This window comes from Miscanthus floridulus, chromosome 7 (genome assembly GCF_019320115.1).
Source record: "Miscanthus floridulus cultivar M001 chromosome 7, ASM1932011v1, whole genome shotgun sequence".
Lineage (NCBI taxonomy): Eukaryota > Viridiplantae > Streptophyta > Magnoliopsida > Poales > Poaceae > Miscanthus > Miscanthus floridulus.
This window is the reverse complement of record NC_089586.1, coordinates 50123894-50134505: the sequence shown is the minus strand read 5'-3', so window position 1 is coordinate 50134505 and position 10612 is coordinate 50123894. Positions and strand designations below refer to the sequence as shown.

At 46.9% G+C, this 10612-nt stretch overlaps 1 long non-coding RNA gene across 2 annotated transcripts; it reads left to right on the top strand.

Annotated features, from left to right (window-relative positions):
• Positions 1 to 1807: 1807 nt before the first annotated feature.
• Positions 1808 to 10555, top strand: LOC136463206 (uncharacterized). 2 transcript variants are annotated; one of them, XR_010760937.1, is made up of 8 exons: positions 1808 to 2190; positions 8021 to 8093; positions 8179 to 8345; positions 8435 to 9119; positions 9197 to 9405; positions 9501 to 9785; positions 9978 to 10061; positions 10223 to 10555. It is a non-coding gene; the product is annotated as an uncharacterized lncRNA (long non-coding RNA). The 2 variants fall into 2 exon arrangements; XR_010760936.1 differs by lacking the exon at positions 1808 to 2190 and adding an exon at positions 4033 to 4743.
• Positions 10556 to 10612: the final 57 nt, after the last annotated feature.

Here is a 10612-nt window from a genome sequence, read left to right as displayed (position 1 = left end):
TGGTCTCTGAGATGAACTCAATTTAGACCAACAAGACCTGGGAGCTGACAGCACTACCAGCAAGCCACCGAGCTATTGGCCTAAAATGGGTCTTCAAAGTAAAGAGAGATCCAGATGACAAGATCATTAAGCATAAAGCTCGGTTAGTTGCAAAGGGGTATGCTCAGCGTGAGGGGTGGATTTTGAAGAGGTTTATGCCCCAGTGGCAAGAATAGAGACAATTAGACTATTGATTGCTTTAGCTGCACAGAAAGGATGGCAAGTGCATCACATGGATGTTAAATCGGCATTTCTGAATGGTGACTTGAGTGAGGAGGTGTATGTACAGCAACCTCCTGGATTTGTTGTCAAGAATGGCAGTGGAAAGGTGCTCAAACTAAAGAAAGCACTATATGGGTTGCGTCAGGCTCCTAGAGCTTGGAATGTAAGACTGGATAAAGAATTGTTGAAGCTTGGCTTTGTAAGAAACCCACTGGAACATGCTGTGTATAGAAGAAGGTCAGATAAGACAGGCTTGCTCCTAGTGGGGGTCTATGTGGATGATCTAATAATCACTGGGTCAAGTGAGGCAATCATTAATGCATTCAAGGAGATGATGAGCAGCTTCAGTATGAGTGATCTAGGGCTGCTAAGTTACTATTTGGGTATTCAGGTAGAACAAAAGGATGGGATGACTACATTATGTCAGAGCTCATACACTCTGAAGATCTTGGAGCAGGCAGGGATGAAGGGGTGCAATGCTTGTAGTGTTCCAATGGAAAATAGACTGAAATTGAGCAAGAAGGATCAGTCACCACCTATTGACAAGACAAAATACAGAAGTATAATAGGAATCCTGAGATACCTGGTGAATACAAGGCCAGATATCGCCTTTGCTGTCGGGATTGTTAGCAGATACATGGAAGATCCGAGAGCAAGACACTGGACAGCAGTCAAGCAGATTCTCAGATACTTGGCAGGAACAATGAACTATGGCTGTGTGTATAAGAGGCTGGGTGTTACTGAAACTAAATTGGTTGGATTCAGTGACAGTGACTTGGCCGGTGATGTCGATGACAGAAAAAGCACAAGTGGTTCAATGTTTTTGTTGGGGACAAGTCTGGTGACCTGGGTGTCACAGAAGCAAAGAGTTGTAGCACTCTCATCCTACGAGGCTAAATATATTGCCAGTGCAAATGCAGCTTTTCAGGGCATTTGGCTCAGTCGGCTTCTTGGTGAATTGCTAGGAGTTCAGGCACCAAAGGTGAGGCTACTAGTTGACAACAAATCGGCAATTGCTCTAAGCAAGAACCCAGTACATCATGACAGAAGCAAACATATCGACACTAAGTATCATTTTGTTCGAGACTGTGTTGATAGAGGAGAGGTCGATATTGATCATGTGAGCACATGTGAACAACTTGCAGACATACTGACAAAGGCGCTTGGGCATGTCAGGTTCGTCGAGCTTCGTCAGCAGCTAGGCGTGGTGGAGGTGCAGCGAGATTAGGGGGTGAAATGTTGAACTGAATCTCGTGCATTCTTTGATCATTCTGTAAATAGGTGCTGCATTTTAGTTGCACGTTTACATTCCTAAGAATAGCTAGCTGCATGTGAGATGAGCGGTGTGTGAGCCAGAACCGTGCTGCGTTCACAGTGCGGCCAGGAGTGATCGCCGCCATGCCGCGCAGGAAAAAAAACCGTTCCCGCGCACAAGGCGGGCACGACGCAGCGTGAGCGCGTATGGCGGGGAGATCGTGGGTCTTAGACCGTGTAATCACCGCGAATAAAGAGTAACAACGATGACCAGAAAAGCTGCAACGTTTGGCAGCGTCATTCTCTCATGTCCGTGAGTTCTCTGTGATTACGAGTTTAAGAGGGTGAGCGACGTCGTGTCCGCGGTGAGCGCGGACGCCGGAGCGTTGTAGATCGCCGTCAGTCCAGCCATTCCGACAGCCGGCGCCAACAACATGGCTGGGATTCGCAATTGTTCTGCTCTTTTTTGCTCCATAATTTCAGTAATCACTTTAGTATTCGACATGATTAAGCTTTTTATTATAAAAATGTTTCAGATGGTCTCCAATTGTTCTATTGTATATATTTTTCCTTCCTATCCTGAACAAGGTGAAAGAATCTCTGCGACCACACAACAGCAGTCTATTCTTAGCAGTGTGTGGCTCTATCAGGCTCTGAAAGAATTTAGTGGAAAGGGTATGCTGTTCTTAGCTTTATATATAGGACAATCATGTAACACATCTCCCTAAGTAACAGTTTTAGCTGCTAAAAACTGCCTTGCATTGGAGTTAAGCTCTGTGCATTATTTCTAGAACTATGTTCTACTTTTTGTGGAGCATAGTACATCAGTTTATGAAATTTGGATTGTTCGTCCTAGTAGCTTTGGCGAAAGGTGATAAACACTACTTGGCCTGCGGGGAAAGACCAAGCCTTGTTCGCTTGAACTTATCAGCCGGCTTATCAGTTAGAATCTATAGTATTTTTCTCTCACAACAAAACAGTTTCATCTAGCTTATCAGCCGGCTTATGTATTAGCCGAACAAAGCCTAATTGAGAACCCCTGTTCTCCGTCTAGTTCCTCGGTGTAACCTACCCCCTCTGTCAAAAAAAAAAGAGTCATTCTCGCTTCCAAAAAAGTCAACAACTTTTAACTTTGACCAGATATATTTAACAAAATATTAATATTTATGATACATGATTAGTATCATTAGGTAAATCGTTAAATATACTTTCATAATAAACTTATTTAGATATATAAATGTTGCTCGTATTTTCTATAAATTTAATCAAAGTTGAGAAAGTTTGACCCGCATGATTTTCATAAAGACTCTATTTTTTGGCCGGAGTTAATAGGCCACTGCCATCTAGTTCCCCGTCCTGTCACTATCATAGGTGACGCCCTACCACTATTTTATGGATCGTCAGTGAAGAAGGTTTCACGTGCTACTCAGGAGTCAACCACTAGACTATATATGAACCTTTTTTTGCAAAATGCTAGTATTACAAGAAAGATAAGTGACCCTACCATTATTTTATTGGTTGTCTGTGAGGGAGGGTTGAGGTGCTACTTGGAGTCAACCACTAGACTGTATAGTGTTACAAGAAAGATAAATAAAGATAAGAGCTTGAACTTGAGGAAACATCAACAAGAAAGTTGCTGCATTACAATTCAGTTGAGACAATGAAATGTTAGACGTCGATTGTTAGTTCAGCCGTCGCCGGGTGATACCATCAAGTATCGGTCGTCTGTCTATGCAGACGACCTCTTCATCTTCCTCTGGCTGCAACGGCGTTGGGACGAGCGACTAAGGAAGCTTTTGAGTACATGCCGAATAGGCTGAAAGGATTGACAGGAACTTGGAGTGGTCGGGAAGCAAGTTGTGCAGGTAGGGAGGTGCTCCTGAAGTCAGTTGCACAGGCTGTACCTACTTATCCGATGAGCTGCTTCTTGATTCCGAAGGATACCTGTCGGAAGATGCGGTCAGTCATCTCCAACTATTGGTGGGGCAGCCATGCAGACAGCCGTCGCATTCACTGGCAGCCATGGGAGCTGCTCACAAGACCGAAACCGTTAGGAGGGATGGGTTTCCGAGACCTAAACCTGTTCAACATTGAGCAGGGCTGGCGACTGCTGGAGAACCCAAACTCGCTCTGTGCAAGGGCACTCAAAGGTCGTTACTTCCACGACTCCGACTTCCTGGCGGCAACCCGAAAGAGGCAAGCCACACCTGGAGGGCGATTCTGGCAGGGAGGGATGTGCTGGAGAAGGGACTCATTCAGAGGATTGGAGACGGAACTTCAACGAGGATCTGGGAGGATCGGTGGATCCCAAGCCATTTTGAGGGGAGGCCGATCACCAGAGCTGATGATCCACAGGTGAACTTGGTAGCTGATTTATTAACCCCAAGTGGAAGATGGAATGTAGAGTTGATCAGACAAACCTTTATACCGGTAGATGTGCAAGCCATTCTTTGCACTCCGGTGAGGGGGGTGGGAGATGACGTCTGGGCCTGGGAACCAAAAAGACATGGACTGTAATCTGTCCGGTCAGCGTACAAGCGTCTCTATGAGGACCATTGTCGAGTAATGGATGAAAATCAAGCATCGTCGTCAGGTGACCCTATCTACCGATTTTTTAACTTTTTAGCCTTTTTTAAGTTTTTCACAAATACATCGCCGTAGATCTTGGCGTCGAGCTCGGCGCCAGGGTGACTAGCGCCAAGCCTTTATTACGTATGGCCCCTGTCCCACTCTTCCACTCCCTCTCTCGCCCTAGCAGAGCAGAGCCGAGCTCCGCCGCCGCCCGCGCACGCGCCTCCACCGGCCGCCCTCGCCCTCACGCGCCTCGCCGAGCCCGCGCCCCGAGACCGCCGAGCGCCACCATGGCCGCCCCGAGGCCATGCAGGAGCACCGCGCCCCGCAGCCGCCCCCCCCCCCCCCCCCCGCGCCGCGCCGTGCCCAACGCCCCTGCGCCCGCGCCCCGGTTCCTACGCCCGCGCCGCGTCGTCTCCTCGCCTTGGCCTCGCCCCGCCTTGCCGCCCTCCACCGCCGGCCTCGGCCACGGCCGCCGTGCCTCCCGTGCCCGTCGAGCCGGACTCGCCGCGCGGAGCGCCAGGCATCCCGCGCGCCACCGCCGGCCCCGGCACCTGCAGCGGCTGGTCGTGCCACCGTCGGCCCCGATCGTCGACCTGACCCACGCCCGTCGTCCGCTACGACTCCGTCGACGTCCGCGGATTAGTCATTGGAAAGGTAAAAATTATGAATATGTAATGTACCTATTTAGTTGGCATTTGTTATTTACTAGTTAATATGATGACTCAGGTAGTTGATTTAGTTAGTGATCTAGTGAGATATATATGTAGATAGATAGAAACATAGATACATAGGTACATAGATATAGTTAGATAGGTACTTAGATATGTAGTTATATATTTAGTTAACTAAATATGATCTAGCTATTTAGTGAGTACACTGTATATATACGTAGTTATTATCTTATTTACTTAGTTTTTAGTTAGAAAGTTCTTGTTAGGTACTATCTATCGTCTAATTTGGATTAAAGGACATGTGTTTCGTTACGTGTTTGAACTAGATGGACAACCTAGTGACCATATATCATGGAGGCACCATTGAAAGCGGTCGCTATGGATATATTGAGTTTGTTGACATGCAAAGCGTGCCTGTGCTATTCAATGATAGGCCTTCATTTAGTAAAATGGTTGCAAGGGTTCGGAAGGAGCTGTATTGCCTTGGAGATGATGGCATTGCAGTTGATGGTGTACTGCACCTAGGTTCTCCTCTCAACATCTTCAGGCGAATGATCTCAATTGGTTGTGCGGATCAGTGGGAGAACTATGTGAGATCGGCTATGAAGAGCCAGCTGTAATATTTGGATGTGGTTGTGCGTCGGGTGTTAGCTGATCCCATTCCTCATGGGTTTTCCCCACCAATGGATCAGCAGGCACACATCGACCCTCCCATTCCAGAACCTTATATTAATGTGGAGATTGCACCTACGGTTCCCGATGCTCAATATGCCCCCAATGCGGTAGTTGGAGATGCTTGTCAGATTCATGTTTTCATGGCAGATCCTCCTCATGAGATCCCTTTGACACAGAATCATCCGAGTAAGTGTCTTAACCGCATGGTTTTTGGGAGCTTACCCCCTTCCTTACATCTATTTCTTTCATTCTTTCCTCATTTCTCTACTTATGTTGCAGGAGACATTCCTGAGAATGTGAATGTGCCCCCTGTTGCTGCGCAAGTGCACTTTAGAGATAGATTCCATGGCTCCAATAGTGTTGAAATTATGCATGATTCAGAGCCAGATGAGATGGCAAAGGCTCTTGATTCTGATGATGATCGCCCTGTTGGAGAGCTGACAAAGAGTGATGTTGAGATGCTGAGGCGTATCTTTCCCGGCCGTCGTGATCCAAGAGTTCACAAGTTCAGCGATCTTGCTCATTCCGATCAGGCGTGTGCAGAAGGACGTGATGATGAGCTCCTAGAAGCTCCTGAGGCCGGCCCTAACATGGTAATTAAGAATGGGAGGGTGTTCAATGACCTCCCTGCATTGAAGAGGTTGTTGCCGGCTTTTGCAGTGATATGAAAGAGACCTTACAAGGTATTGCATTCATATGCGGAGCGCCGTTACACAGTTATGTGTGACAAGGAACGCTGCCCATGGAGGGTTTGTGCAAGGAAGCAACAGGTCATCGGAAAATGGAAGATCACAAAAGTTGTCAGGCCACACAATTGTGCTAACCATGAGCTAACACTAAGACATCGGCAGTTGACATCTACCCTCATTGCCAAGCGGTTGATGAGAATTTTACAGGGTGAACCCAACATGAAGATGAGGACAATTATCAGGACCGTTGAAGCGTTGTATGGAGGTTATGTGATAACTTATGGTAAAGCATGGAGGGCTAAGCAGCGAGCGTGGAAGATGATATATGGGGACTGGGAGGATGGGTATGAGCAGCTGCCAGTTCTTTTCAATGCAATCAAAGCGGTGAATCCAGACATGCATTATGAGTACATCCCAAAACCAAATGCATGGAAGGATAGGAGGCAGATATTCTTCCATGCTTTCTGGTGCTTCCCTCAGTGTGTCGAGGCCTTTAGGCACTATCGTCCCATCTTCTCCATTGATGGTACATTCTTGATTGGCAAATACCAGGGCACACTTCTTATAGTCATATCCTGTGATACGAACAACAAGTTGGTTCCTTTGGCATTTGCTTTGGTTGAGAAGGAGAACAATGATAGTTGGGGATGGTTCTTGAGGCTAGTCCAGATACATGTGGTTGGGCCTGGCAGGGAGGTTGGCATCATATCTGATAGGCACTAGGGCATACTTAATGTCATGTGAGAGCAGATAGAGGGGTATGCACCTTTGCACCATCGTTGGTGTACTTGGCACCTTGCTGAGAATCTACTCCGAAAGGATGGTGTGAAGGGTAACTTTGATCTGTTCCAGGAGGCTGATCGATAGCTTGAGGACAAGTACTTTCAGAAAAAGTTGGAGCAGGTCAGAACCGCATCAAATATAGAAGGTAGACAATGGCTCACAGGTTTGATGAGGGATTTGGAGAAATGGACGAGAGCTCACGACGTTGGTCGATGGAGGTATGAGTTTTAGTGCAGCAACATGGCAGAGTCATTCAATAAGTTGCTATTAGGGATACGTGGTATGCCTGTGAATGCAATCGTTCAATTCACCTTCTATAAGCTTGTTGCCTGGTTCAACGATGGACATGCCCATGCATTGCAGTTGCGGAGTGATGGAGAGATATGGGCTCTGAAACCAAAGGCACACCTAGAGAAGGCAAAAGAAAGGGTTGTCACACATGAGGTTACATGCTTTGACCATGCCACAGGGACTTATCCGGACGAGCATAGGGGCGGTACAACGTCCAACGGTGAGGTCCGAGAGTCGAGGATGCATGTGGTTGTCCTCTAAGATTTCAAATGCACTTGTGGTAAACCAAGGCAGTATCACTTTCTATGTTCTCATTTGGTGGCAGCAGCTAGGCATCGCAACTATAATATCGAGATCAGGATACCTCACGAGTTCAGTGTCGACACGCTTGTGCACACATGGAGCCCCCGCTTCATGCCTTTCTGGGACCCTAGAGAGTGGTCTCCATATGATGGGTCGAAGTACATTGTGGATCTAGCTTACCGTTGGAACAAGCGTGGATCAAGGCAGAGGACGAGGCACAAGATGGTTATGGATCAGATATCTGGAAGAACAAGGCATGGGAGAGGAACTCCATTTGTTACTGATCCCGAGCAGTATGAGTGCGGCAAGTGTGGTAGACTTGGCCACAATTCACGAAGTTACCATTGGCAGATTAGTGAAGTGCGACTATTGGTTGATTTTATTATTTTATATTTGTCGTATTCATTTAATTAATTATGCATGTCTCAATTTATGCTTGTATTTGTGTCAATTACTTATACATTTCTAAGTTCATGTTTCATTGTATATTGAATTTCTAATTCATTCATTTTTTTGTAGGATGGTGCAATTCCACCTGCTCGACCCGATGTACGAGGCGACCCACCGAGGATGTCTCATAGCGCTGGGGAAGGTAATAATCTATAAGTTTTGTTCAAAATTTGGTGAGCGTACATGTGCTCATGAAGTAACAGAAGACTATGTTTTATTCGATGCAGGACCTTCCGCTCCTTCGTCCTAGAACCCATAGTGGGTTCTTGGACATGCGGTAAGACGACAGGTACACTCCTTTCCTATAAAGAGCTAGCCTGGATGTCATCTCTTTTCAAGTTCGTCATGGGTTGCCCAAGTTCAACTCAGCGGCCATAACTATGTTGGTTGACAGGTATTAAATTAAATCATTGCCTCCATTCATGGCCATTTGTTCATGCACTTGACTTTTTGACAAGTAATCTTGTTTTGTCTAAAATATAGGTGGCGGCTAGAGACTCACAGCTTCCACCTACCTTTTGGGGAGATGACAGTCACGCTCCAGGACTATCAGAAGATGCTAGGCCTAAGAATTCACGGCAATCCAGTCACCGGGTAGTGCAGGTCAGATGGCTGGAGAGCACGAGTGGAGGCCTTCCTTGGGCGTGAGCTTGGCGAGCAAGGGGCTCGCACTTCTGGAGTTCTCATCTCCTGGCAACGGGAAGAGTTCGCATAGTGCCCCGAGGAGGCAGATGAGGAGACAGTTGGGTACTACTGCAGGGCGTGGATCCTACACCTATTTGTCTATGTTCTCTTCCCCGACGCCATGGGTGACAGTGCGTCTTGGATATGGATCCACTGCCTCAGTGACTGGGACCAGGCGAGTCACTACAGCTAGGGCTCTGCAGTCTTGTGTTTTCTATACTAGCAGCTATGCGAGGGGTGTCGTCGGTCTTCGTCCAACGCATCACTTGGTGGATGCGTGTACCTATTACAGCTATGGATGTGGGCTCATCTTCTAGTTGGCAGTCCAGAGGTTCTGGCTTGTCATGAGTGGTTCCAAGGTTAGCCTCCAAGTTGGCAGCCGACGTGGGCGTACCTTTGGGACCAGGTTAGGGTTCCGTAAGTGAGGTTAGACCGGGCGTACATTGAGTTCATGAACAAGCTAGACACGCTAACGGCATCTAGTGTAAGTAAATTTTATTTCCCATGCTGGTTTGAAAAGGATTAGTATACCATTTAACATCTTGTTTGGACATGTTGCAGGTAGAGTGGGAGTCGTACGGTGGAGAGGGCGCATTTCCTTTTTAGTTGAGCAACGTTTATGGGTTCGACGATGACTTCTATAGGATGAGGTGCCCTCTAATCTACTTCTATGCTGTCGAGTTCCACCTGCTAGATAGAGTTGCACGCCAATTTGGAGTGAGACAACTTTGGCCTACGGCTCCGTTCTCGACTGGCGTTGACTTATACAAGTAAGTGTTTTGATATTTCAAATGTCTCGTGATGGTCCATTTCTATTAATATGGTGACATGTACATGGATTCAAGTAACGATGACATATGTATAGGTTGGATCATCAGAAGAACAAGAAGATTTTTGACTGGGAGAGGCACCGCTAGTCCTACATTGAGCAATGGGAGGAGATGCACAACAACGTGGACGACAACAACGAGCCGCACATGAACCGTGAGTTCAGGCGGTACCAAGCTTGGTACTAGCGTGCGACACGTTGCAGGCTGAGGGTACAGTGCGACACACCAACATTGAGTCCTCCGACAATGAAGACACGGCGTACGACCAATCTACTCATGCAAGAAGGTAGGTGGAGGCAGGACCGATCTTGGACAGAGTGGTAAGTCAATTGCCTTATTTTTCTACGTTAAGTTGCATAACAATACATTAGGCATTCTTGGACCGACATTAAGAGTTATCTATTTTAGTTAGTGCCACCTTCGAGCCGTATCACCCTTATAATACGTTAGATTCTTATACAAAAGAAAATAAAACCTATTGCTTTCCGTTCTTACTGAGAACTTTGTTGCAGGGCAATACACTCAAATGCTCCATTGAAGAGATTGAGCGCATTCGGCCGAGAGTCAGGGACGACTACATGCTTAGCTTCCTGGATGTAAGATTAAAAATATTCTTTCAAACATATCATTAATACGTTAGATTCTTTTAGTTAACATAATTTTGTACAACAGAGGCAGTCATGTCGGCTATGCCGTGCGGCTGGTCGTTGTGGTTGTAGGACAGACATGACGCAAGACGTGTATGTTCCTTCCGCAGGTAGAGGAGGCTTGGGTTCCTCTAGCCAAGCAGCTACAGGGGACAGGGACGAGGACGAGTAAGACGACGATGATGTGGGCAAGAGGCTAGGAGCTTGGCCCCTCTCAGCTCCATGACGCTCCCTTGACTCATCCTACACTGCCTCCAGGCACTAGGTGACGCCGTCCGTGTGACCCTTACACTCTAGGTACGAGCACTCTCAGTCATAAGGGTAAGGGCAAGAGTAGGAGGCAGTGATGGTTGTGGTAGATGTTAGTATGCACTATTATGGATTTTGTATTTACTTTTCTATAACTATTTGGGACTATATGGACATTGTGGACTGTGCAGGACATGGTATGTTGGTTGTGATGTTTGTTGTGGTTGCATTTTGCTCCTTGGATGATTAAA